The sequence below is a fragment of the Hyla sarda genome, chromosome 1 (assembly GCF_029499605.1).
Source record: "Hyla sarda isolate aHylSar1 chromosome 1, aHylSar1.hap1, whole genome shotgun sequence".
Taxonomy (NCBI): Eukaryota; Metazoa; Chordata; class Amphibia; order Anura; family Hylidae; genus Hyla; species Hyla sarda.
In genome coordinates, this window is record NC_079189.1 from 225,584,616 (window position 1) to 225,611,486 (window position 26,871).

Sequence of the window (26,871 nt, forward strand, 5' to 3'; positions counted from 1 at the left end):
TGCAGTTTTTATAAAGGGGTCAATTATGGGGTATTTCTAATATGAAGGCCCTTCAAATCCACTTCAAAACTGAACTGGTCCGTGAAAAATTCAGATTTAGAAAATTTTGTGGAAAATTGCTGCTGAACTTTGAAGCCCTCTGATGTCTTCCAAAAGTAAAAACATGTCAACTTTATGATGCAGACATAAAGTAGACATATTGTATATGTGAACCAATATATAATTTATTTGGTATGTCTATTTTCCTTACAAGCAGAAAGTTTCAAAGTTAAAAAAAAATGCAAAATTTTCAAATTTTTCATGAAATTTTAGAATTTTTCACCCAAAAATTATGCAAGTATCGACGAAAATGTATCACTATGTTAAAGTAGAATATGTCACGAAAAAACTATCTTAGAATCAAATTCATAAATAAAAGCATCCCAGAGTTATTAATGCTTAAAGTGACAGTGGTCAGATGTGCAAAAAATGCTCTGATCATTAAGGTGATGGTGGGCTTGGTCCTCAAAGGGGTTCTCCGGTGCTTACACATCTTATCCCCTATCCAAAGGATAGAGGATAAGATGCCTGATCGTGGGAGTCCCGCCGCTGGGGACCCCCGTGATCTTGCAAGCGGCACCCCGTTTGTAATCAGTCCCCTGAGCGTGTTCGCTCCGGGTCTGATTACCGGCGACTACAGGGCCGGCGGCATGTGATGTCACACCTCCGCCCCGTGTGACATCATGACATGACAGCTATCACGCCCCCTCCCGTAGGCTTGCATTGAGGGACGGAGCGTGACATCACACGGAGGCGGAGGCGTGACGTCACACGCCGCCGGCCCGGTGGTCGCAGGTAATCAGACCCAGAGCGAACACGCTCCGGGGACTGATTACAAACGGGGTGCCGCGTGCAAGATCACGGGGGTCCCCAGCGGCGGGACTCCCGCGATCAGGCATCTTATCCCCTATCCTTCGGATAGGGGAAAAGATCTGTAAGCACCGGAGTACCCCTTTAAGGGGTTAAAGTTAAAAGTTAAAAAAATATATATATGTACAATTTAACTTTAAAGGGGTACTCCGGTGGAAAACTATATATTGTTTTTTAAATCAACTGGTGCTAGAAAGTTAAACAGATTTGTAAATTACTTATATATATAAATCTTAATCCTTCCAGTACTTACCAGCTGCTGCATGCTCCAGGGAAGTTCTTTTCTTTTTAAATTTCTTTTCTGTCTGACCACAGTGCTCTCTGCTGCCACCTCTGTCCATGTCAGGAACTGTTCAGAGCAGGATAGGTTTTCTATGAGGATTTTCTCCTGCTCTGAACAGTTCCTGACATGGACAGAGGTGTCAGTAGAGAACACTGATGTCAGACAGAAAAGAAATTCAAAAAGAAAATAACTTCCTTTGTAGCATATAGCAGCTGATAAGTACTGGAAGGATTAAGATTTTTTTAAATGGAAGTAATTTACAAAACTGTTTAACTTTCTTGCACCAGTTGATTTAACTTAATGACGCAGGACATATATTTGCGTCCTGTGTCGGCTCCCACGATATAATGTGGGGTCACGCGGTGTCCCCGCATCATATCGAATCGGCCCCGGTGGCCATCAACGGCCGGGACCCGTGGCTAATACCGACATCACCGATCGCGGTGATGCCCAGTATTAACCCTTCAGAGGCGGTGATCAAAGTTGACCACCGCATCTTAACCCCTTAAGGACCCAGCCCAAATATACCTTAAGGACCCGGCCATTTTTTGAACATCTGACCACTGTCACTTCAAGCATTAATAACTCTGGGATGCTTTTACCTTTCATTCTGATTCCGAGATTTTTTTTTGTGACAAATTCTACTTTATGTTAGTGGTAAAATGTTGTTGATACTTGGCGATCATTTCTTGGTGAAAAATTCCAAAATTTTATGAAAAATTGAAAATTTTGCTTTTTTTTTTTACTTTGAAGCTCTCTGCTTATAAGGAAAATGGATATTCCAAATAAATTATACATTGGTTCACATACACAATATGTCTACTTTATGTTTGCATCATAAAGTTGACATGTTTTTACTTTTGGAAGACATCAGAGGGCTTCAAAGTTCAGCAGCAATTTTCCAATTTTTCACAAAATTTTCAAAATCGGAATTTTTTAGGGACCAGTTCAGTTTTTAAGTGAATTTGAAGGGCCTTCATATTAGAAATACCCCACAAATGACCCAATTATAAAAACGGCACCCCTCAAAGTATCCAAAATGACATTCAGTAAGTGTGTTAACCCTTTAGATGTTTCACAGGAATAGCAGCAAAGTGAAGGAGACAATTCAAAATCTTCATTTTTTTACACTTGCATGTTCTTGTAGACCCAGTTTTTGGATTTTTACAAGTGGTTATAGGAGAAAAATTTGTAACCCAATTTCTCTCGAGTAAGGAAATACCTCATATGTGTATGTCAAGTGTACGGCGGGCTAAGTAGAGGGCTCAGAAAGGAAGGAGCGACAATGGGATTTTGGAGAGTGAATTTTGCTGAAATGGTTTTTGGGGGGCATGTCACATTTAGAAAGCCCCTATGGTGCCAGAACAGCAGAAAACCCCACATGGCATTCCATTTTGGAAACTACACCCCTCAAGGCATGTAACAAGTGGTCCAGTTAGCCTTAACACCCCACAGATGTTTGACAACTTTTTGTTAAAAAAAATCGAATGTGTAAATGGAAAAAAAAATTTCACTTAAGTGCAGTTTTTTCCCTAAATTTATCATTTTTACAAGGTGTAATAGGAGAAAATGACCCCAAAAATTTGTAACCCCATTTCTTCTGAGTATGGAAATACCCCATGTGTGGACGTCAAGTGCTCTGCTGGCGAACTACAATGCTCAGAAGAGGAGGAGCGCCATTGAGCTTTTGGATAGAGAATTTGTTTGTAATGGTAGTCAGGGGCCATGTGCATTTACAAAGCCCCCCGTGGTGCCAGAACAGTGGACCCCCCCATATGTGACCCCATTTTGGAAACTACACCCCTCACAGAATTTAATAAGGGGTGCAGTGAGTATTTACACCCCACTGGCATTTGACAGATCTTTGGAACAGTGGGCTATGGAAATGAAAAATTAAATTTTTCATTTTCACGGACCACTGTTCCAAATATCTGTCAGATACCTGTGGGGCATAAATGCTCACTTTTCCCCTTTATCACATTACGTAAGGAGTGTAGTTTCCAAAATGGGGTCACATGTGGGGGGGTCCATTGTTCTGGCACTATGGGGGCTTTGTGAACACATGTGGCCTTCAATTCCGGACAAATTTTCCCAATGGAGCTCCTTCTGTTCTGAGCATTGTAGTGCGCCAGCAGAGCACTTTACATCCACATATGGGGTATGTTCTTACTCAGAAGAAATGGGGTTACAAATTTTGGGGGGATTTTTTCCTATTTTCCCTTGTGAAAATGAAAAATTTAGGGTAACACCAGCATTTTAGTGAAAAAAAAATTTTTTTTTCACTTTCCCATCCAACTTTAATGAAAATTTGTCAAACACCTGTGGGGTGTTAAGGCTCACTATACCCCTTGTCATGTTCCATGAGGGGTGTAGTTTCCAAAATGGGGTCACATGTGGTGTGGCAGTGTGGCAAGGAAAGGGTGTATTTCCTTGGCTCACCCTGCAGAAGCTCTCACCTGCTTCTTAAGTAATGAGGCAGGAGGGAAGGGAAGTGTATATGAGATGGAGACTCAGTCTAATGTGGGCTCTTCCTAGGAGACAGCATGTGGGCTGTAGGGGAGAGACAGAGCCTGCTAAGGAGTACACAGCCCAAGCTATGAGTGGCTCAAAGAGAGTGACATGAATTGTGAGTAGAAGGTTGCAGGGGACATATGTTTAACTGGCTGAGGGAAGCTCAGCGGTTGTTAGTCAGGACAAGCTGATCTGTTTAGTCAGTGACCAGACGGTCTAGGATTTTGTTTTGTTCCTGCGTTTTGTTTATTTCTTTACCGGCAACCTGTCTAATAAAACTGGCAAGGTGCCAGATTTGCATTATAAACGTTTGTTTGCTGATTTATTGAGAAGAAACGCATCCTGTGGCGTGGCCCAGGACGATCCCAGAGCTATTCCCCAAGACGGATCGTCACAGTGGGTATTTATTTTTTTGCGTTTATGTCAGAACCGCTGTAAAATCAGCCACCCCTGGGCAAATCACCAATTTAGGCCTCAAATGTACATAGTGCGCTCTCACTCCTGAGCCTTGTTGTGCGCCCGCAGAGCATTTTTCGCCCACATATGGGGTATTTCCGTACTCAGGAGAAATTTGCGTTACAAATTTTGGCGGTCTTTTTTTCTTTTTACCTCTTGTGAAAATAAAAAGTATGGGGCAACACCACATTAGTGTAAAAAAAATGTTTTTTTTACACTAACCGGCTGATGTAGACCCCAACTTTTCCTTTTCATAAGGGGTAAAAGGAGAAAGACCCCCAAAATTTGTAACGCAATTGCTCCAGAGTACGGAAATACCCCATATGTGGCCCTAAATTGCGTGACAAATTTTGGGGGTCTTTTTTTCCTTTTACTGCTTGTGAAAATAAAAGTATGGGGCAACACCAGCATGTTAGTGCAAAATGTTTTATTTTTTTACACTAACAGGCTGGTGTAGCCCCCAACTTTTCCTTTGCATAAGGGGTAAAAGGAGAAAAAGCCCCCAAAATTTGTAGTGCAATTTCTCCCAAGTACGGGAATACCCCATATGTGGCACTAAACTGTTTCCTTGAAATACGACAGCGCTCCGAAGTGAGAGAGCACCATGCGCATTTGAGGACTAAATTAGGGATTGCATAGGGGTGGACATAGGGGTATTCTACGCCAGTGATTGCAAAACAGGGTGCCTCCAGCTGTTGCTAAATTCCCAGCATGCCTGGACAGTCAGTGGCTGTCCAGAAATGCTGGGAGTAGTTTTGCAACAGCTGGAGGCTCCGTTTTGGAGCACCGGGTGATTATGTTCTGTATATCTCTCTACTGTTTTGTACATGGATAAATTTGGAGATAAAGAACTTTTTAAGTGCAATTCCTAGTCTATGTCTATTTCTATATATATGGCTCCGTTTTAAATTTTTATTGGAGGGACAGTGTAAGGGGGTGTATATGTTGTGTTTTACCCTTTATTTTGTGTTAGTGTAGTGTTTTTAGGGTACATTCGCACTGTCGTGTTACGGTGAGTTTCCCGCTAGGAGTTTGCGCTGTGGCAAAAAATTTCCTGCAGCCCAAACTTGAAGCAGGAAATTTACTGTAAACCTGCCTGTGTGAATGCAGGGGGGCAAACCTCCAGCTGTTTCAAAACTACAACTCCCAGCATGCACTGACAGACCGTGCATGCTGGGAGTTGTACTTTTGCAACAGCTGGAGGCACACTGGTTGGAAAACCTTCAGTTAGGTTCTGTTACCTAACTCAGTATTTGCCTCCAGCTGTTGCAAAACTACAACTCCCAGCATGTACTGATCACCGAAGGGCATGCTGGGAGATGTAGTTATGGAACAGCTGGAGGTACGCAACTCCACTTCCCAGCTTGCCGAGACAGCTGTTTGCTGTCTGGGCATGCTGGGATTTGCAGTTTTGCAGCATCTGGAGGGCTACAGTTTCTAGACCAGTGCACAGTGATCTACAAACTGTGAACCTCCAGATGTTGCAAAACTACAAATCCCAGCATGCTCAGCTATGTGGGCATGCTAGGAGTTGTCATTTTGCAAGATCTGGAGGGATATCGTTTAGAGACCATTGTATAGTGGTCTCAAACTGTAGCTCTCCAGCTGTTGCAAAACTACATATTCCAGAATGCCCAAACAGCTGTCTGGGCATGCTGGGAGTTGTAGTTTTGCAACATCTGAAGGGCTACAGTGTAGAGACCACTTTATAGTGGCCTCAGACTGTAGCCCTCCAGATTAACTTACCGGCTTCCGTAGGATCCAGGGAGCCGATTATCGTCGCCCGCCGATCACCGTCGCCCGCAGCCTCCGGACGGGTAAGTGATCTTCGGCGTTCGGTCCCCGCCGGTTTCCCCATCCTGCCCCGCCTATTGTGGGTGGGCAGGCCGGGGAAAACGAAAGTAACAAGGCCCCCCCCGCCCCCGATCTGCTATTGGTGGTCGCGTCTAGACCACCAATAGCAGGGATAGGAGGGGTGGCACCCCAGCCACCTCACTCCTATCCCTTCAGGGGGATGGTAGGTGTCCTAGACAACCGCGATCCCCTTTATATTCCGGGTCACCGGGTCACTATATACCCGTATGACCTGGAATAGGCAAATCGCAAGTTTGAATTCACTTGTGATTTGCGCTGATCGCCGACATGGGGGGGGGTCTGATGACCCCCCTGGGCATTTGCGCGGGGTGCCTGCTGATAGATATCAGCAGTCACCCCGGTCCAGTCCCCGCGCGGCGGGGAACGAAATTCCCACGGGCATATGGATATGTCCTGGGTCCTTAAGTACCAGAAAGCCAGGGCGTATCCATACGCCCTAGGTCCTTAAGGGGTTAAGTGAGACTGAAAGAATCCCGGCAGCTCAGTGGGGCTGTTCGGGACCGCCGCGGTGAAATATATATTCCAGAGTCCAAAATAGTGTATTTTTTGTAACTTTTTATACCATTAAAATATGAATTAAAAGCCATAAAAAAGTCTGATCAAAACAAAAATGATACCAATAAAAACTTCGATTACGGCGCAAAAAAAGAGCCCTCATACCGTCCTGTACATGGAAAAATAAAGTTATAGGGGTCAGAAGATGACATTTTTAAACGTATAAATTTTCCTGCATGTAGTTATGATTTTTTCCAGAAGTAATACAAAATCAAACCTATATAAGAAGGGTATCATTTTAACCGTATGGGCCTACAGAATAATGATAAGGTGTCATATTTACCGAAAACTGCACTGCGTAGAAATGGAAACCCCCATAATTTACAAAATGGCATTTTTTCTTCAATTTTGTCGCACAATGATTTTTTTTTTCCGTTTCGGTGTGGATTTTTGGGTAAAATGACTAATGTCACTGCAAAGTAGAATTGGTGGTGCAAAAAATAAGCCATAATATCGTTTTTAGGTGGAAAATTTAAAGGGTTATGATTTTTAAAAGGTAAGGAGGAAAATAAACGAAAATGCAAAAACTGAAAAATGCTGAGTTCTTAAGGGGTTAAAAAAATGGAGTACCCCTTTAAGCACTCAAATTCTGTTTCATGTATAGCATTTGAAATCGAACATTATTGGTAGGACATGAGCCATCGTATTACATCTAATTTTAAAGCCACTAAAAACATATAGGTAGAAATTGAATTATGGGCATTTTCCTAATAGATATCATCCATCAAATCACATTTTTACAAGCAGCAGCAATCCGTGTAATAGAGAAGATCAGTTAAGAAAAAAAAAGAAAAGAAAAGAAAAAAAAGAGAAAAAAAGATCAGTGACAGAAAACTCAAATATACAGCAGATACAATGAGCAGAATACAAATAAGCATTATGACAGCCTGTATTCTATGTATAAAGGATCCAAGGTTGTGGAGATGGCATTGCTACAAATGGATGGAGATTTACCTGAAAAAGTACCTGTCACCAAAATAAACTGTTCTAAACTAACTCAGACTATGTTCCCCAACTACTCCTAACACCCCTCTAGCCCTTCATAATTTCAGAGCTTTAAAAAGCTGTGTATCTTACCTTTCTTCTGCGATTTCCCAGCAGGAAAAAGTGGGCGTTTCCCAGCAGGCATGACATCACTGAAGCCTGATGGGGGACCAATTCCACCCTCACATGGTTGCAGTGCTGTGATAAATAGAACACCTCAGGCTCTGTGCATGTTTCAATCTGTGTTGCTATCAGTGAGGCTCTCCTGCAGCTTTCAGTCTGTGCATCTTTCTGTGAGAATCTGTGGAGCTTTTACTTTCTGTACAGCTGTCAATCAAGCTCAGTGCAGAGAAGGAGTTCCTGAGTTTGGACTCCTGCCAGGCCAGGAGGAGACCAAACTCACTGTATTAATTGTGGCTGTTTTTTATATAACTTTTTTAACATATTTTTTATATTTTTAACATTGATAGTTTTAAAAGCAAGTTAATGGGAAAGTGTCTGCTAATTACACAAGGAACACTATATTAAAAGTTTTATTTGGTGACAGGAACTCTCTAAAGAATTCCATAGTTTCTGATCATAAACAGTTTTTAGCTTTCTCTTAGATAACAAACATGTTTCCTGCCAACATACTCATAAAAGTACCTAAAGTACACAAGTCCGCAGTTTAGTTTAGTGATATGCCTTTTAGCAAACCCCATGGATGTAGGTATCAATAGGCTGCAGCTGTCCAATTTATATGAATAGGAAATGTTTCTAGGCATGTTCTGTGATCTTTGCAGAGGTCATTCAACAGAGAAGGGGAGGCTAAGCTGGGAACTAGTGTCACCTTTCATTGGATTCCTGTCTGTGATGATAAGAAGGACACTGTTAGAAAGTTATATGTACAGAACAGGAGGTATCAACTTAGTTGTAGGCTTAATAGTTAAAATGAAAAATGCAAGATATCAGGATTTCTTTTAAATACAGATAGTAAAATGCAGAATTAGAAAATAAAAAATCACCTAAAATTATTTAACCTCTTAACGACACAGTACATTTGAGCCTTAAAGGGGTACTCCAGATAGCAAAAATAATTCATATTTTGTCCCCTCATGGCCTGACATTTTCTCTTAACCCCTTAAGGACCAGGCCCATTTTGGACTTAAGGACCAGGCCAATTTTAATTTAGCATTTTCGTTTTTTCCTCCTCACCTTCTAAAAATCATAACTCTTTTATATTTCCATCCACAGACCCATATGAGGGCTTGTTTTTTGCATCACCAAGTTTACTTTGTAATGACATCACTCATTTTACCATAAAATGTACGGCGCAAGCCAAAAAATATTATTTATGTGGGAACATTTGTAAGAAAATATTTCCATCCACAGACCCATATGAGGGCTTGTTTTTTGCATCACCAAGTTTACTTTGTAATGACATCACTCATTTTACCATAAAATGTACGGCGCAAGCCAAAAAATATTATTTATGTGGGAACATTGGTAAGAAAATATTTCCATCCACAGACCCATATGAGGGCTTGTTTTTTGCATTACCAAGTTTACTTTGTAATGATATCACTCATTTTACCATAAAATGTACGGCGCAAGCCAAAAGATATTATTTATGTGGGAAAATTTGTAAGAAAACTGAAATTTCTCACGGTAAAAAATACATGTTTTCTTTATTCTGTGGGTCAATACGATTAAAATGATACCCATGTTGTTTGGCTTTTTATAATTGTACCGCTATTTTAACAAAATTAGTATGTTTGAAATTGCCCAAATTTAGCCACCTATAACTTTCTCATTTTTCCGTATATGGGGTGGTATGTGATCTGTAGTGTTTATCGGTACCACATTGCTTATATTTTACTTTTTATAAAAAAAATTATAAATTACCGTATTTTTGGGGAATAAAATATGACAATAAAAGCAGTAATTTGGGTCTTTTTTTTTTACGTTTACGCCATTCACCATACGGGATAATTAACAATATATTTTGATAGTTCAGACTTTCACGCACGTGGCGATGCCAAATATGTTTATTAATTATTTTTTACGCTTTTCTGGGGGTAAAATGGGAAAAACGGATGATTTACATTTTTATTGTGGGAGGGGATTTTTCACATTTTTTTCCTTTAAATTTGTTTCCTTTTTTTTTTTTTTTTACTTTTTATTTATTTACATTTTTTTACACTTTTATAGTCTCCATAGGGGACTATTTATAGCAATCGTTTGATTGCTAATACTGTTCAGTGCTATGCATAGGGCAAAGCACTGATCAGTGTTGTCGGCTAACTTCTGCTCTGGTCTGCTCGATCTCAGACCAGAACAGAAGACCCCCAGGAGACGGACAGAGGAGGGTACCTCCGTTCGCCATTATGGATTATCGGATCCCCGCGGCTGCGCTGCGGGCGATCCGATCATCCATTTAAAGTATCTGTACTGATCACGGCATCTGAGGGTTAATGGCGGACATCCGCACGATCGCGGATGTCCGTCATTACCGGCGGGTCCCTGGCTGCTGATAGCAGTTGGGACCTGCCGCAAATGATGCCAGCAGCGGTCCGGTGCTCGCAGTCATGAAGGTCGCAGTCGTAAATGTACATGTACAATGGACGTAATTGTACGTCATGGTGGGTGGTACTTAACACACCATGACGTACAATTACGTCCATTGTCGTTAAGGGGTTAATTATTTGGGTCAATAAAATGTAAATGATTCCCATGCGTACAATGTTTTTCTATTATTGTACTGCTTTTAACCCCTTAAGGACTCAGCGTTTTTCCATTTTGCATTTTCATTTTTTCCTCCTCACCTTCTAAAAATCATAACGCTATCAATTTTGTACATAAAATTCCATATGATGGCTTATTTTTTGCGCCACCAATTCTATTTTGCAGTGACATTAGTAATTTTACCCAAAAAATCCACTGTGTAACGGAAAAAAAAATCATTGTGCGACAAAATTGAAGAAAAAACTTCATTTTGTAAATTTTGGGGGCTTCCGTTTCTACGCAGTGCATTTTTCGGTAAAAGTGACACCTTATCATTATTCTGTAGGTCCATGCGGTTAAAATGATACCCTACTTATATAGGTTTGACTTTGTCGTACTTCGGAAAATCATAACTGCATGCAGGAAAATGTATACGTTTAAAATTGTCATATTTTGACCCCTATATGAGGGCTAATTTTTTGTGCTGTATTCTGAAGTTTTTATCGGCAACATTTTTGCACTGATCTGACTTTTTGATCGCTTTTTATAATTTTTTTTAATTATATAAAAAGTGACCAAAAATACACTATTTTGGACTTTGGATTTTTTTGCGCGCACGCCATTGACCATGCGATTTAATTAATTATCTATTTTTATAGTTCGGACATTTACGCACGCGGCGATACCACATATGTTTATTTTTATTTACACAGTTTTTGTTATGGGAAATGGGGGGTGATTCAAACTTTTATTAGGGAAGGGGTTAAATGACCTTTGTTCACTTTTTTTTGCAGTGTTATAGCTCCCATAGGGCACTTTAACACTGCACACACTGATCTTTTACCCTGATCCCTGCAAAGCCATAGCTTTGCATGGATCAGCGAGATAGGGGCTCGATTGCTCAAGCCTTCTAGCTCAGGCCTAGAGCAATTGTGGTGTCCCGGTACAGTATTACATACGTTACCTTGTGGTGATGTCCCCAAAGTCAGAGTCCCTAGGAACAGTGAGGGTCCTCTTCCTTAGTTAACCCCTCGTCACCCCTCAGTTAGCTATAGTTAATGTTGATATAAGTGTAAAGATGTATATTTTATATTCTTACCTTGTTTGCATCACAGGACCTGCGGGTCATGTGACCGGGTTGCAGAATGTTTTTTGCTAAAGAACCTTTGGTGGTTTTGGACGTGTGATCACCCACAATCCATTGTAACGGTGAGTGACAGCTGATTGGACCAATCCAAAACGGCCAGCCCCATGTTGATCGCTCTCTTGGGTTGCTGATTCTGGACGAGGTAGGACCTCCGCAGCTTACAAGACAAATTACTAGGCCTAAGCCTTGTGGCCTAAGCCAGCGCTAGACACGGATAGTTCTTACAATTCCCTGCTATCTCCGCAAGATCTCCGGACCTAATCAAACCCCTAAATCCGGCGGATCTATGCAAATACAATCCTCTAAAGCTAAAGAGAACTTTCCGGTCCTAAGCATCTGTCAATCACTGCTGTGCTGTTTAAATAGGCTCTGTTATCTGGACTGTTACCGTTATTGCAAATACAGAAAATGTTCAGTAAAGATTCCGCAAGTTTTAAGCTCAGCACTGCTGTGGACAATCTATTTATTTCACACTCACCTATCGCTCTTGGGAAGGGTGGCGTTAGGCCCAGCATCAATACCGAGTTTTAACCCTCACCCTGGCATCACGAGTGACAAGGGTTAACGGCGCCCTTAATAATACTGAACAGCAACACCCCAACTACCCTACACCCCCACAAGGCTTTATTCCCCAAGTTTACCACGCAATCAAATGCCGATCAAGGTAAGGGGGTCTCCGCTCGCGTCCTAGATGATTGGGACATCGCTATTTTATCGCGATAGTCCTGATCAGCCCAACTGAGTTGCCGGGAAGCTTTTACTTTCATTTTCAGCGCGGTGATCAACTTTGATCGCCACGTCTGAAAGGTTAATAGCGCGCAGCACAACGATCAGTGCTGCGCGCTATTAGCCCAGGGTCCCGGCTATGAATAGCAGCTGGGACCGACCCGGTGTGATGCAGGGTCACGGCATGACCCCGTTTTAAACACCGGGACCTAGCGCAGGGCGTACAGGGACACCCTGCGTCCTTTAGAGGTTAAAAAACATTTTAGTACATTTTTTGGGAATGTGATGTGACCCAAAAGAAGCAATTGTGGACTTTTTTTTTTTTATGTGTACCAAACAACATAACATATATTTTAATAGTTTGGACACTTACGCACGAGCTGATAACAAATATGTTTCTTGATATTTTTTTTTACACTTTTTTGGCTAAAATGGTAAAAAGGGGTTATTTACATTTTTTATTAGGGGCTTATTCAAATTTTTTTTAAACCATTTTATTATTTATTTAACATTTTTTATGTTGCCTTAGGGTCCTACTTATTGTAATCATTAGATTGCTAATACTGTTCACTGCCATGCATAGGCATAGCACTGATCAGTATTATTGATGTTCTACAGTACTTCTCTGGTCTGCCAGAAGTCAGACCAGAGGAGAGAATCCCCTGAGAGCAGCTGGAGACAGGTGAGGGGAACTCCGGCCTCCATATTGGCTCATTAGATGCCCATGATTGTGCCACGGGTGGCCCAATGTACTTTTCACAGCACCTGCAATGCTTTAAATGCTGTGATCATTATTGATAACAGCATCTGTAGGGTTAATGATGGGCATAAGTGCCATCACTGATAGCAGCCAGGACCTGCTGTGCATAATAAGAGTGCAGCTCCTGTGCTCTCCTCATATGCAGGACATAAATGTATGTCCTGGTGCGCAAAGTACCAGGGCATCAGGACAAAATTTACATCTAACGTCCTTATTACCTTCCCGCAAATGGACATATATTCACATCCACTGCTGGCTCCCACAGTTTAACGGGTGCTCAGCAGCTGAGAGCGCAACATACCCGGTAGCAACCGGGACCCACCACTAATGCCAGACATCGCCAATCGGGCTGATGTCCGGCATTAACCCTTTAGACACTGCAATCAAAGTTTTGCGGCAAAGATTGCTGCATCCAAAAGTGGTTCTCGTTCCCGCCTAGCTCAGTTGGCTAATCGGGACTGACACAGCGAAACCGTGGCATCCAGATCAGCTGAGAGGACTAAAGTAGGTCTCTTACCTTCCTCCCAGCCGATTGGTGCTTCACGCTTTCAGTCAGCTATGCCAGGCTAAAGCAATGGAGCACCAATAACACTGATCAATGCTCTCCTATGGAGAAGCATTGATCAGTGTATGCAATCTAAAGCTTGCATGCTATAGTCCCCAATGGGGACTAGAAAAAAAAAGTGTCGAAAAAATAAAAATAAAAAAGTAATGAATATGCATTAACCCCTTCCCTAATAAAAGTTTAAATCAATTCCCATTTTTCAAATAAAAAATGGAAAAAAATAAAACCTAAACATGTGGTATCACCACATGCGTAAATATTGGAACTATTAAAATATAATGTTAATTACACCGCACGGTCAAAGGCGCAAGCTTTAAAAAAAAAATTCCAAAGTCCAGAATTGCATATTTTTGGTCACTTCATATACTAAAAAAAAAAATTATAAAACACGATCAAAAAGGTGCCATCAAAATAAAAATGGTCCTGATAAAAAAAACTACAGATCACGGTGCAAAAAATGAGCCTTCACACATCCCTATATGCAGAAAAATAAAAAAGTTACAGGGGTCAGAAGTGGACAATTTTAAGCATACTCATTTTCTTACAAAAAGTTAGAATTTTTTAAAAGTTGTAAAATAAAACAAAACCTATTTAAGTTGGGTATCATTTTAATCTTATGGACCTACAGAATAAAGATAATGTGAAATTTTTACCGAAAGGTGCACTGGGTAGAAACGGAAGCCCCCAAAACTAGCAAATTGCTGTGTTTTTTTGTTTTTTTCAGTTTTGCCCAGCAAATATTTTTTGATTATTTCACTGTACATTTGGAGGTAAAAAAATGAGTGATACAAAGTACAATTGGTGACACAAAACGCCCTCATACTGGTCTTTAGATGGAAAAATGAGAGCGTTATTAGAAGGCGAGGAGGAAAAAACATAACCTCAAAAAAAAATTGTCCTGGTCCTGAAAGGGTTAAAAATGTTTAACATAAAAACTTGATTTAAACAATAGGTCGTTTTCTGATGACACATTCCCTTTAAAGGGGTACTCCGGCTCTTAGACATCTTATTCCTGATCGCGGGGGTCCCGCTGCTGGGGACGCCCGTGATCTTGCACGCCACACCCTGTTAAAATCAGTCCCCGAAGCATGTTCGCTCCGCGTCTGCTTACTGTCGATCATGGGGCTGGAGCATTGTGACGTCACGGCTAGCCTATGGGAGGGGGAGTGACATCACACGGGGGGGGGGAGCCGTGACATCACAGTGCTCTGGCCCCGTGATCGACAGTAATCAGACCCAGAGCGAACATGCTCCGGGGACTGATTTTAACGGGGTGCGGCGTAGAAGATCACGGGGGTCCTTTGGATAAGGGATAAGATGTCTAAGTGCCGGAGTACCCCTTTAAGGCTATGTTCACACTGAGGAATTCACAAGGAATAATTTCAGTCAGGAAATTGTAGCCTTCTGCCATTTTATCCATCAAGTGGAATTCGAGCAGAATTTCCACGCGGAAATGAAGAGGAATGAAGGAGGAGGCTATTTAATTCTACTTTTCTGAATTCCATTTGAATTCCACGTGAAAACGATGTCGGGCAGAATTTTTTTTTACCATTGACTTCTATTGAATTCTGCTTGCGGATTCCCCTTGAAGAATGAACATGTTCTTTCTTCAAGTGGAACTGAATTCAGCGAGCAGAATTTACTCTGAACTGAGAAGCGAAAAATACATTGAAGTGAATGCAAAATCAACTGCTGAATAAGTTGAAGCTTAAAAAGCTATCAGAATAACTTGAGGAAATTCCTCTTTAATTCCTCAGTGTGAACATACCCTAATTATTTCAATCTTGCTGAGTACCTGCTGGGGGGATGGCAGAACAGGAAGTCTAATAGGGGGAGATTTATCAAAACTTGTGCAGAAGAAAAGTTGACCAGTTGCCCATTGCATTTTTAAAAAGGTTTCTGTAAAATAAAAGAAGGGATCTGATTGGTTTCTATGGGCAACTGCTCCACTTTTCCTCTGCAGAGATTTTGATACATCACAAAGCTCCTTGGAAACTTGGAAAGTCGCGAACGCCAGTAGCCGGCCAAACTCTGCTCCCTGCATGAGGGCAGGTTAGCGCTTAGCTCTGGGAATGGACTGTGACCCTCGGAACTGTATATAGTTTTGATCCCTGTGATATGACAAAGAAAAACTTTTTTCACAGGTGGAATTACATTGATGTTATATGTGGGTAATAGAGGATTATGTTAACCTAGCTACTATCTGTCACTACTGATGAAGTTGCTTTTGATCCGGCAGCAGAAACTCGTTTGATGATTGGTGATCTCATATATGTAAATATAGCGCATATTGGCCCTCATTTACTAAGAGTGCAGTGTAGGTTTCTTTGTGGGTTTTAATTCCCTACAATTTATTTTCCACAGTATTTGCTAAGGTTTCCCTACATTTTCCACTTTCCCTACACTTTGCTTTTTTTTTTTACACATGCTCTGATCTGTCTGGTTTTCCTCAGCTCAAATCCAGCACATTTTCTGTGGAAATGTGGTGGGTTTTTGTGAAAATGTCGGGAACACGCCCCTTTCCGGTGACCACGCCCCCTTTCCCCAGCAACCATGCCCCTTTTTCGGGTTTTCTTAACAAAATGGAGAGTTAGTCGGGATTTCTTAAATTCTGGCGCTGACAGAATTTCTGGCGCACAACCCGACAAAACAAGTCAGGTTTGCAATAGTAAATGAGGTCCATTATATAATATCCAATTTCTGCAAAAATTGTACTAATTTCTGACCCCTTGGAGCTGTGCGCTAAGTGTAAATAGCTTGGGGTAAGGACCACAGTATCCTATCTTTCTACTTTTTAACCCCTTAAGGACGCAGGACGTACTCAAACGGCCCCTTTTCATGATGACCCCCCATGTCGGCGATGGCCGCAGATCGCTGGACAATTCAGTCCAGCGATCTGCGGCAGATTCCAGGTCAATCGGGTCTCCAGTGACCCGGAATTACAGGCTGTTCGGGGCCGTCTCTGACGGCCCCGAACAGCCATAGCCAGCAGGGGTGAGGTGGCACTGGTGCCACCTCACTATCGCCCTGATTCGTCGGCCGGTTTCCCCAGCCGACGAATCAGGGCGCCGAATCAGGACGAATCGGCGCCTTTCACCCAGCATGCAAAAAGGGCATGCTGGGAGCTGCAGTTATGCAACAGCAGGAGGCAGACCACCACAACTCCCAGCTTGCCCTTATGGGCATGCTGGGACTTATAGTTTTGCAACAGCTGGAGGCACATTTTTTCTATGGAAAAATGTGCCTTCAGCTGTTGTGTAACTACAACTCCCAGCTTACACAAACAGCTAAAGTGCATGCTGGGAGTTGTAGTGGTGCAACTGCTGGTTGCATAACTACAACTCCCAGCATGCCCGTTGGCTGTCGGTGACTGCTGAGAGTTGTAGTGTCTCCAACTGTTGCATAACTACAATCCCCAGCATCCCCAGCCAAAGTAGTATGCCTCCATACCCCACATATGGGGTATCGCCGTACTCGGGAGAAATTGTGTTACAAATTTTGGGGGGTATTTTCTGCTTTTACCCTTTTTAAAAATGTAAAATTTTTGGGAAGAGAAGCATTTTAGGTAAAATTTTTTTTTTTTTTTTTTACATATGCAAAAGTCGTGAAACACCTGTGGGGTATTAAGGTTCACTTAACCCCTTATTACTTTCCCCGAGGGGTCAAGTTTCCAAAATAGTATGCCATGTGTTTTTTTTTTTTTTTTGCTGTTCTGGCACCATAGGGGCTTCCTAAATGCGGCATGCCCCCAGTGCAAAATTTGCTTTCAAAAAGCCAAATGTGACTCCTTCTCTTCTGAGACCTGTAGTGCGCCAGCAGAGCACTTTTCACCCCCATATGGGGTGTTTTCTGAATCGGGAGAAATTGGGCTTCAAATTTTGGGGGGTATTTTCTGTTTTAACCCTTTGTAAAAATATAAAACTTTTGGGAAACCAAGCATTTTAGGTCAAATGTTTTTTTTTTTTTTACATATGCAAAAGTCGTGAATCACCTGTGGGGTATTAAGGTTTACTTTACCCCTTGTTATGTTCCCCGAGGGGTCTAGTTTCCAAAATGGTATGCCATGTGTTTTTTTTTTTTGCTGTTCTGGCACCATAGGGGCTTCCTAAAGGTGACATGCCCCCCAAAAACCATTTGTCGCTCCTTCCCTTCTGAGCCCTCTATTGCGCCCACCGAACAATTAACATAGACATATGAGGTATGTGCTTACTTGAGAGAAATTGGGTTTCAAATACAAGTAAAAATTTTCTCCTTTTTACCCCTTGCAAAAATTAAAAAATTGGGTCTACAAGAACGTGCGAGTGTAAAAAATGAAGATTGTGAATTTTCTCCTTCACTTTGCTGCTATTCCTGTGAAACACCTAAAAGGTTAAAATGCTGACTGAATGTCATTTTGAATACTTTGGGGGTGCAGTTTTTATAATGGGGTAATTTATGTGGTATTTCTAAGATGAAGACCCTTCAAATCCACTACAAACCTGAACTGGTCCCTGAAAAAAAGCGAGTTTCCAAATTTTGTGAAAAATTGGAAAATTGCTGCTGAACTTTGAAGCCCTCTGATGTCTTCCAAAAGTAAAAACACATCAATTTTATGATGCAAACATAAAGTAGGCATATTGTATATGTGAATAAAAAAAATTATTTGGAATATCCATTTTCCTTACAAGCAGAGAGCTTCAAAGTAAAAAAAAAATGCTAAATTTTCTAATTTTTCATCAAATTTTATGATTTTTCACCAAGAAAGGATGCAAGTTTCCACAAAATTTTACCACTATGTTAAAGTAGAATATGTCACGAAAAAACAATCTCGGAATCAGAATGATAACTAAAAGCATTCCAGAGTTATTAATGTTTAAAGTGACAGTGGTCAGAATTGCAAAAAATGGCCGAGTCCTTAAGGTGAAAAAGGCTCAGTCCTTAAGGGGTTAAAACTCACAAGGTGTTTGTAATTTTAACTAGATTGATTAAAGGTAAAATTTTAAAGGCACATATCCCTATATGCTCTTGGCGGCATATTTTTTGAGATTATAATTTTGCTGGATATGAGATTGGGAATTTGGTCTGACGTGGGACCTCTACCACTGAATCACGTACACTCTTCACTACTATTTTATAATAATCATTGTTTTCAAAACTTTAGTGCAACAACAGTTTAGGGATATTTCCTTGTATTGTGGATGAATCACAATTAAATGCTTGCGTGCTCTAAGATGATGTAGTTGCTGTACAAGTTAGCGTGCTCCAGTAATTCCATTACATCTTAAAGCATGAAGCGTTAAGTATGACAGCACTTGATGTTCATTCAGTTTTCATCTGTTGCTAAATGCTATGAATAAATAATGTCATGTAAGCTACTTTCAGCAGTGTTCAGTACCCTGGCCCTGAAGAATGAAAGGAAATATGTAGATAGATTCCTCTTAAAAAGGCGCTGGTACCCAAGGATGGAGATAAACTTCTTTATTGGCAACGCGTTTCGATCCCGAACCGGGATCTTCGTCAGGCATGCCTGACGAAGATCCCGGTTCGGGATCGAAACGCGTTGCCAATAAAGAAGTTTATCTCCATCCTTGGGTACCAGCGCCTTTTTAAGAGGAATCTATCTACATATTTCCTTTCATTGCCTACTACCGGACTGACGGATGTCAAACCGGGTGGTTCCTCGTGGCAGCGGTGTCCCGTGATTTCTACGCTACTATAGGTGTTGTGCTCTCAGCGCAACACTTAGGGGTAAGAACCCATCTTTATGTTACACTTTCACTACCATCAAACGGTCCTCACTAGGGGCGCACCTCTTGTTGTTTTTTCTCGTTTTTTATTACTGGCCCTGAAGAAGGCATGCGATTTGCTGTCTGTGCTGTAGTACATGAACAACAGGCATGCACAGACAATTCAAGAATTAAGAACAAATAAATTAGATGTTTCAAAAATGAATATCCACTTTTAAATCAGCTGTTTATCCCATTCTTTCTCAGGATTGGTAGGGGGGTCCAAGAGGTCAGACACCCACAAGCATAAAACAAATTATATATCATAGCAATGTGTCTTCTCTTTATGAGACAGGAATACCCTTTAACCCCTAGATGACTAAGTATGTGCATATGTGCCCTGGCTTCCGGCTACTTAATGAACTTGGTTAAGTGACGATGAGTGATGGCTGCTATCAGCAGCTGGGACTTGCCACTAATGGTGGATATCAGCGATCACATTGATGTCTGCCAGTAACCCTTTAGTTGCCATGGTCAATGCCCTTGGTGTTGCTGGAGGAGTTGAATTTGGTTGTGGAGCCTGCAGGAAGGTATAAGATGATACTTGCAAAGACTGGCTGTGTCCAGTGGTACCTCAATGAGCGGGGTGTCCGTTTTTGCTCTCTACCCCTGAAGTGTATTAGCTAATGAATATCATGTGTTCACTTACATGAAATGTTCATGGGTTAGATGACAAGATTAAACAGTGCAGTTTTTCATTATATTAAATGTCAGCTCCCAGCAATTATATACCCACCTCATGCAAGATAAACTGGGTACTGGTAAACAGGGCTAGATTTTCTTGTTTGTATAGTTTTCATGTGGAGATTCAGTATTTTTTCATCAGATATTTTATTTTTAAGCCAGCAAAGCCATTGATACTGGGGCAGACATGTATTTCCTTATGCTTTTAAAAAAAAAAAGTTGAGTAATTCTTGCTTTTGTATATATTGTCTCCGCTTCTCTCCAGGTGTTTTATTTGCTGAATTTGTTAGACACAAGGATGAATGCCACAGTTTACCTCAATGGGGACTTCAATTGTGTGCTAGATCCATAAAATAAGATAGTTCCAGGGATATGAGCTCATTGGGGAATTGGTCTATCTCCTCTTGTCTGGAATTGAGATAGACATCTGGCAAAACTCTATCACTAGAAGAGAGTATTTTCGTGCTTTAGTGCATCCCACAATACAGCTACTTGTATAGATGCTTCTTTTTCTAACCATTTTCCTCTGATTTACATTAAAAAACTAAAATATGATCACAGTCTGATCATACTGCCATTATCTTGGAGATCAATAATATGAGAGGGCTGAGCAAACAGAATTGTTTCAAAATGAAATGAAATACCCCATTGGCTAAATCAGACATCATAAAGGTTGAGATTAGGGAATGTTTGGATTTCAATAAGGGGACAACAGAGGTTGGGATTGTGTGAAATACAGTTAACTCTTTCCTATGGGGATTACTCCTCAAAGAAATTGCCTATCTCAAAAGAAACCTTGAAGAAAGGGAAGTGTGATAGCCTGGGGGAGTTGGGTGTAGGGCGTGTAGCTGTGCGGTGACTAAGGGTGTCTGGTTAACCCTTTCTATTCGTGAAGCCAGGATGAGGGCTCCTCTGTAATGCTTGTCCTACCGCCACCCTTTCCAAGATCGATAGGGAGGCATAGAATAATTGAATGTCCACAACCGGAGAGTTTGCTGAAAACAGTTGGAACTTATACTGAAGATTTTATGCAAGCTTCACAACAGGAACAGTCTCTACAAATGCAAAGTCTCTTGGAGATTGACAAAGGTTGGGACCTTAAGCAATTTTGAGTCCTTAGACTGATATGCACTGTTCCACTGGATTAAGGGGATTTAGTTGGGGTCCAGTAGTCACGCTAGCTTTAGCGGGGATTAGTTTAGAACTCACGGTTTAGTTTAGGCTGGGGCGGGTAGGTTTTCAGGCCTAACTTGTCTTTGAAAGTTGCGCATATCCGTCCTGCTAGTCCGGCATCCAAGAGAGCAGCAACCTAAGAGAGCGATAATTGGCTACAGCTCCCTTATATGGGCAGGGGCTTGACTAGAGCTAATTGGTCCAATACTGCTGTCAATCACCTTTGCATAGCATTATGGGTAGCATGTGACCCAAGGACCTCCAAAGGTCCTCTAACATACCATAGAGGAATTAACATGGTCACATGACCGAAGGTCCTGCAACGCTAACAAGGTAAGCATACTATACTTTATATTAAATATGCACATTATTATTATTAAATATATGCATATAAACATCACAGAATTAGAATAGAGGAGATGCGACTAGGGGCTGTCCCACCTCGGGGACCCTACCTGAGCGTAGTTACTCTGACTTTGGGGACCACCATACAAGGTACGGTATGCAATACGGTACCAGGACACCGCATAAGTTTAACTGGTTACCTAGCTTGAAACCTGACTCAGGGTGTAGCTAGTTCTCCAACAAGTGAGAATTTTCAAAAACTCAACCAAAAACAAAATGAATTTAATCGATTTCTACTTGATAAATCTCAAAATAAACTGTTCTTTTAAGGTCAGAAGCGGTTTCAAAAATGGGGTAAGCCTAACAAGCTACTGGCAAATATTACAGGTGAGGGCAGGTCATATAGCCCTATTAAAGTATTGAGAGATGAGAATGGTAGGATTGTTCAAGAGAGGGAGGAGATTGGGGCAATTTTTGAAGAGCACATCTCGAAACTCTATCAATCTAATTTTGATAATATACAATTTGGTACAAATTCTTTTTTAGGGGTTTGACATTTCCCATGCTGTGAGGGGACCAGTGAATAGGCCTCAAGGGACCAGTTTCAAGTAAGGAGATGGGGGTTGCTCTCAAGTCATTTTCTGGAAATTCTGCACCTGGAAGTGACTGGTTACCATTTATATAAAAAATGTGGTGCAGGCCTTTTGCTGATTTGTAATCCTTTAAGGAGGACTCTCTTCTGGTATCCATGAGGAAGGCCATTATTATCAGGATTCTAAGAAAGAACAAGGATCTTTTGGATGTAGATGCATTTTGCCCTAAAGGCAGAAATATCAGCCCAGTATGGGTCTGCTTCTTTCTGGTTGGGAGTTGCACTGAAGAACATCCTTAGTTAAAATCCCAATTGGATTGTAATGGAGGTATCTTTAGATAGCTAAGCACTTTCCCGGGGGACGTGGCAGAGTTGTTCCCTTTCTCCTTTGAGCCTCTGTCTCTATCTGTAGGGAATATGTTTTATAGGTGGTCAAAATAAAGTAATCTGCTATGCCGATGACATTTTACAATAAGCCTCGGAAGAAAGTGGGAGCAATTATTGAGCAATTATTACTAGCATGGAGAGATTTAGAACTGTCACGATCACACCCTATCGGTCCAGCTAAGATGCTAGAGAGAGTGTGATGGTGCAAGGGTTAAAGACACCAGACCTCTGGGTATCCACTAGTAGTTCCAGCAAGTCACCAAATTAACCCTTTGATAAACGTGTTTCACCAGAGCTTCCTTCAGAAAGGTGAGCTCCTATATTTAGAGATCAAAGACCAGAGCTGATTATTTAAACATTTAATCTAAAAAAAAGGTATCACAGTGCTATGTATAAAATAAACAAATGACATACAGGTACAAAAATTTATAAAAGAGTTCAGCAAGAGAAGTTCAGAAAACAGAAAAAGTCCTTACAGCATAATGGTATAGCAGTCCTTGTGAGTGAGACTCCAGCTGTATCTTAGGATGTCTTGTCAGCTTATGCCACAGGCTTGAACAAAGGTTTGTCCAGCATCTCAGTTTTATAGTGTTTTTGGGCCTGACAAGAATATTATCTGGTCTTCCATTAAACTGGAGTAATTCGTGCCCCTTTCCTCTTGATGACAATATCCATGGTCCAATAGGTGACCTTAAAGGGGAACTTTGGTACATAAGTTCTTGTCCCCTATCCAGAGCACCCCGGCTCTCCTCTTGCACAGAGCGACCTCCGCTCCAAGCACAAATTACTGTCGACCATCGCACTGACCGACAATCCCCACTCCATGTATCTATATGTGAGAGCGGAAGATACACAAGTGCTGTTTCTCTGGCTCTCCCATAGAGATACATGGAGGAGGCATGCTGGCCACTGCTCGATGGTCAACAGTAGTCTGTGCACAGAGCTGAGGTCACTTTCTGTATGAGGAGAGCCAGGGTGTCAGACAGGAGATAGAATGGGTCCCAGCGGTCGGACCTCCCGTGATCAGACATTTAAGAACTTATGAACCAGAATTCCCCTTTAGGTCTCTCAATAAAAGGACTTTTTTAATACTTAGGCTGACCCTGGGGAATTTGTCAGTCTTAATCTAGGCCCATTGATGAGTTTGCAAATAAGGGTCACTGTTTGTTTGCGACTCCCGATCTCAGTGGCAGATCGAATGGGGAAGGATACGTTTTTTTTGTATGTCTAGGGAGGTAGGTGGATTGGCAGTGCCAAACTTTAGGGATTACTACATGGCAGCCCGATTGTGGTACATTTCTTTGAATTATTTTGTTACATATTTTCAATATGAACTAATATTCAGAAGGCATGGGGTAAGTATAGTTCAATATTTTCATTTAAGGGTAGTATCACTTGTTCTCCACTGTGGGATAATATAAATTTTACAGAATTTTTAACTTTAAGGATACAGCATTTTCTTGCAAGCATGGGGTTATTCAGGTTGAGCACTTGTTTAAAAATGATAATTTAAAGAGTTTTTCAGACAGTTTTTCAAGAACAATATGAAATGAATTCAAAACATAGTTGCTCTATCGACAAGAACTGATTCTCCATGCACACAAACTTGAACATTTAATGCTGGGACAAGAAAAAAAAAGTCTCTCTTCTTTCTACAAAAATATTTCTAGAGAATGGGTGAAATGCAGTAGCTTAAGACTTTGGAGAAATGTTTGTGCCCAATCACTTTGGTGTAATAGGAAAGCATACTGAAGGGATATAGACAATCTCTCTATAGTGTAAATCATAGATTGATACAATTCTGAATTATACATTAGTTATATTATTCACCATTAGTCTCTTGGGTTGGAAATTTTTAGTAGATTGAGTGGCAACATTAGACCTGGAAATATGTTCACTGGACACCATTCTCTGTTAAAGCATGGAAAAAGCTTACTGGTAAAATTACATTTTACGAGATGATATTGCTAAAAGAAAGAGGTAAAATTGTTCTGGGCAATAGAATATGGGAACAATGGTAGAGAGTCTAAAAGTAATGGCTTTGAGATATATATGTTGTGTTTTTTTTTTCTTTCTTTGGCTCCCCGGTCATGGTTCGACAATCATATTTTGTAATTTTATTATATCTCTGAGTATATGCAATATTGGCTGATATGTCTGTTATTTCACAAGGCTATGAATATATTTCTTTGTGCTATGTTGTATATTATGGAGATACGTACTCTGCATTTTTATGGATTCTCTCTAATTGTTAATATTAGGCTGAATAATATCTACAGTTTGCAATTTTATGTACTAAATAAAAAGAAATAAAGAATACAAACATAAAAAGGAAAAAAAAAGTGCTGGTGGGTTCTGAATACTCATCGAACCCCCACAGCGTGATTGTGGGGGTCCAGTGAGTTAAAATGGCTCTCCTGATATAGCCTGCCTCAGGTAGGTCCACCAATATCAGGGTACAGTGCTATGCTATGGCATTGCACAGTAAAAGCAATCTAATGATTACTAATAATAGTCCCCTATGGAGACTTAAAGGGGTACTCCGGTTGAAAACAACTGGTGCCAGAAAGTTAAACAGATTTGTAAATTACTTCTATTCAAAAATCTTAATCCGTCCGGTATTTATTAGCTGCTGAATACTACAGAGGAAATTATTTTCTTTTTGGGACACAGAGCTCTCTGCTGACATGACAAGCACAGTGCTCTCTGCTGACATCTCTGTCCATTTTAAGAACTGTCCATAGAAGAGGAAATCCCCATAGCAAACATATGCTGCTCTGGACAGTTCCTAAAATGGACAGAAATGTCAGCAGAGAGCACTGTGCTGGTGATGTCAGCAGAGAACACTGTGTTCCAAAAACAAAAACATTTCCTCTGTAGTATTCAGCAGCTAATAAGTACTGGAAGTATTAAGATTTTAATAGAAGTAATTTACAAATCTGGCACCAGTTGATAAAAAAAAAAAAAAAAAGTTTTCCTCCGGAGTACCCCTTTAAAAAGTGTAAAATAAACTAAAAAGAATTACTTGAAAAATGTATAAAAGCCCATTCCCTTATTTTTCACCATAAATCGAAAAATAAATATAGGGTCATAATAGGGCCATGGGGTCAAAATAGGGCCATTTTAATCATATCTATTTTGTTTAAAGCAATGTTTTACCCTTTTTTTTTTTAAAGTAGTACAATAATAGAAAACTATGTAAATACATTTGGTGGAATTTATCATTCATGGTGAAGGCTTTTTTTGATAGAGCAAAAAGCAAGTAGTCTATTTTTTTGTGTATTGTGGAATGCATTGTGCAGTGAATACTAATTTATCATGTGCGTTTTTTTTTAGATTTTTTTTTTTTTTGCGCCAATGTGCTTTTCTTAAGCAAAAATGCACCATCAAAAAGGACACGCAGGAAAGTGTTCTACCGAGACAGCCGGGGGATGCAGTAGCCATCCCTCAACACTGCTAAACTACTGTACAACTACTCCCATCATGGGACATAGTCTGTCCCATGATGGGAGTAGTTGTAGTAGTGCAGCATTGAGGGACGGCACTTGCACATCCCCGGCTGCGGGACTATTTTGGGACAGTTAGGACAACTACTCCCACCATGGACAGATTCTGTCCAGGGGCTGAGGGGCAGATCGCAGCAGGTCATTCTCCAGAGACCCGCTGCGATCTGCATTTATTAACTGCACAAGCCGGCGGCACATGCGGCTTCACTGCGGTCCCCGCCGGCTCCTGTATACAGCTGTCACATTTCATAATCCCCGCAGCCTGGAGATAGGAGCTCTGGTGAAAAGCTATTCACCAATCAGAGTTCTCGTCTCCCGGCGGCGGGGATTATGAAATGTGACAGCTGTATACAGGAGCCGGCGGGGACCGCAGTGGAGCCGCATGTGCTGCCAGCTTGTGCAGTTAATAAATGCAGATCGCAGCGGGTCTCTGGAGAATGACCTGCTGGGATCTGCCCTTCAGCCCCTGGACTATAACTCCCATCATGGACGGAGTCTGTCCATGATGGAAGTAGTAGTCCTAAAAGTCCCCAAAGAGTCCCGCAGCCAGGGGATGTGCAAGTGCCATGATGGGAGTAGTAGTCCAGGGGCAGAGGGACAGATCGAAAGGGGGTCTCAGGAGTGAGACCCCCTGCAACCTTTACTGCTCTGACCCCCAGTGATGACATCATTAGGGGCGGAGCTACACCATCCAGGCCTGACTCTGTTCTCATTATGCGTTTTGCATAATGGGAACAGAGCCTTTCTGGCAGTGTGTTCCCAAACAGGGAGACTCCATGATGGGAGTTGAGGTTTAGCAAAAATTGGAGGCTCCCTGTTTAGGAACACACTGCATTATGTGCACTCTCCCTAGGGGAGAGCACAAAAAATGTACTAACCCATTTTTCATGGGTTTTCTTTCTTCTCATTTCAGATACGTGAATGTGGAGGACTAAGTCAGATTTG

General features: G+C 41.3%; 1 protein-coding gene across 4 annotated transcripts in view; it reads left to right on the forward strand.

Moving 5' to 3' along the window:
- Nucleotides 1-26,871, forward strand: part of CHRNB3 (cholinergic receptor nicotinic beta 3 subunit) — a 72,749-nt gene that overhangs the window by 11,275 nt on the left and 34,603 nt on the right. The gene's annotated exons all lie outside the window — the stretch shown is intronic.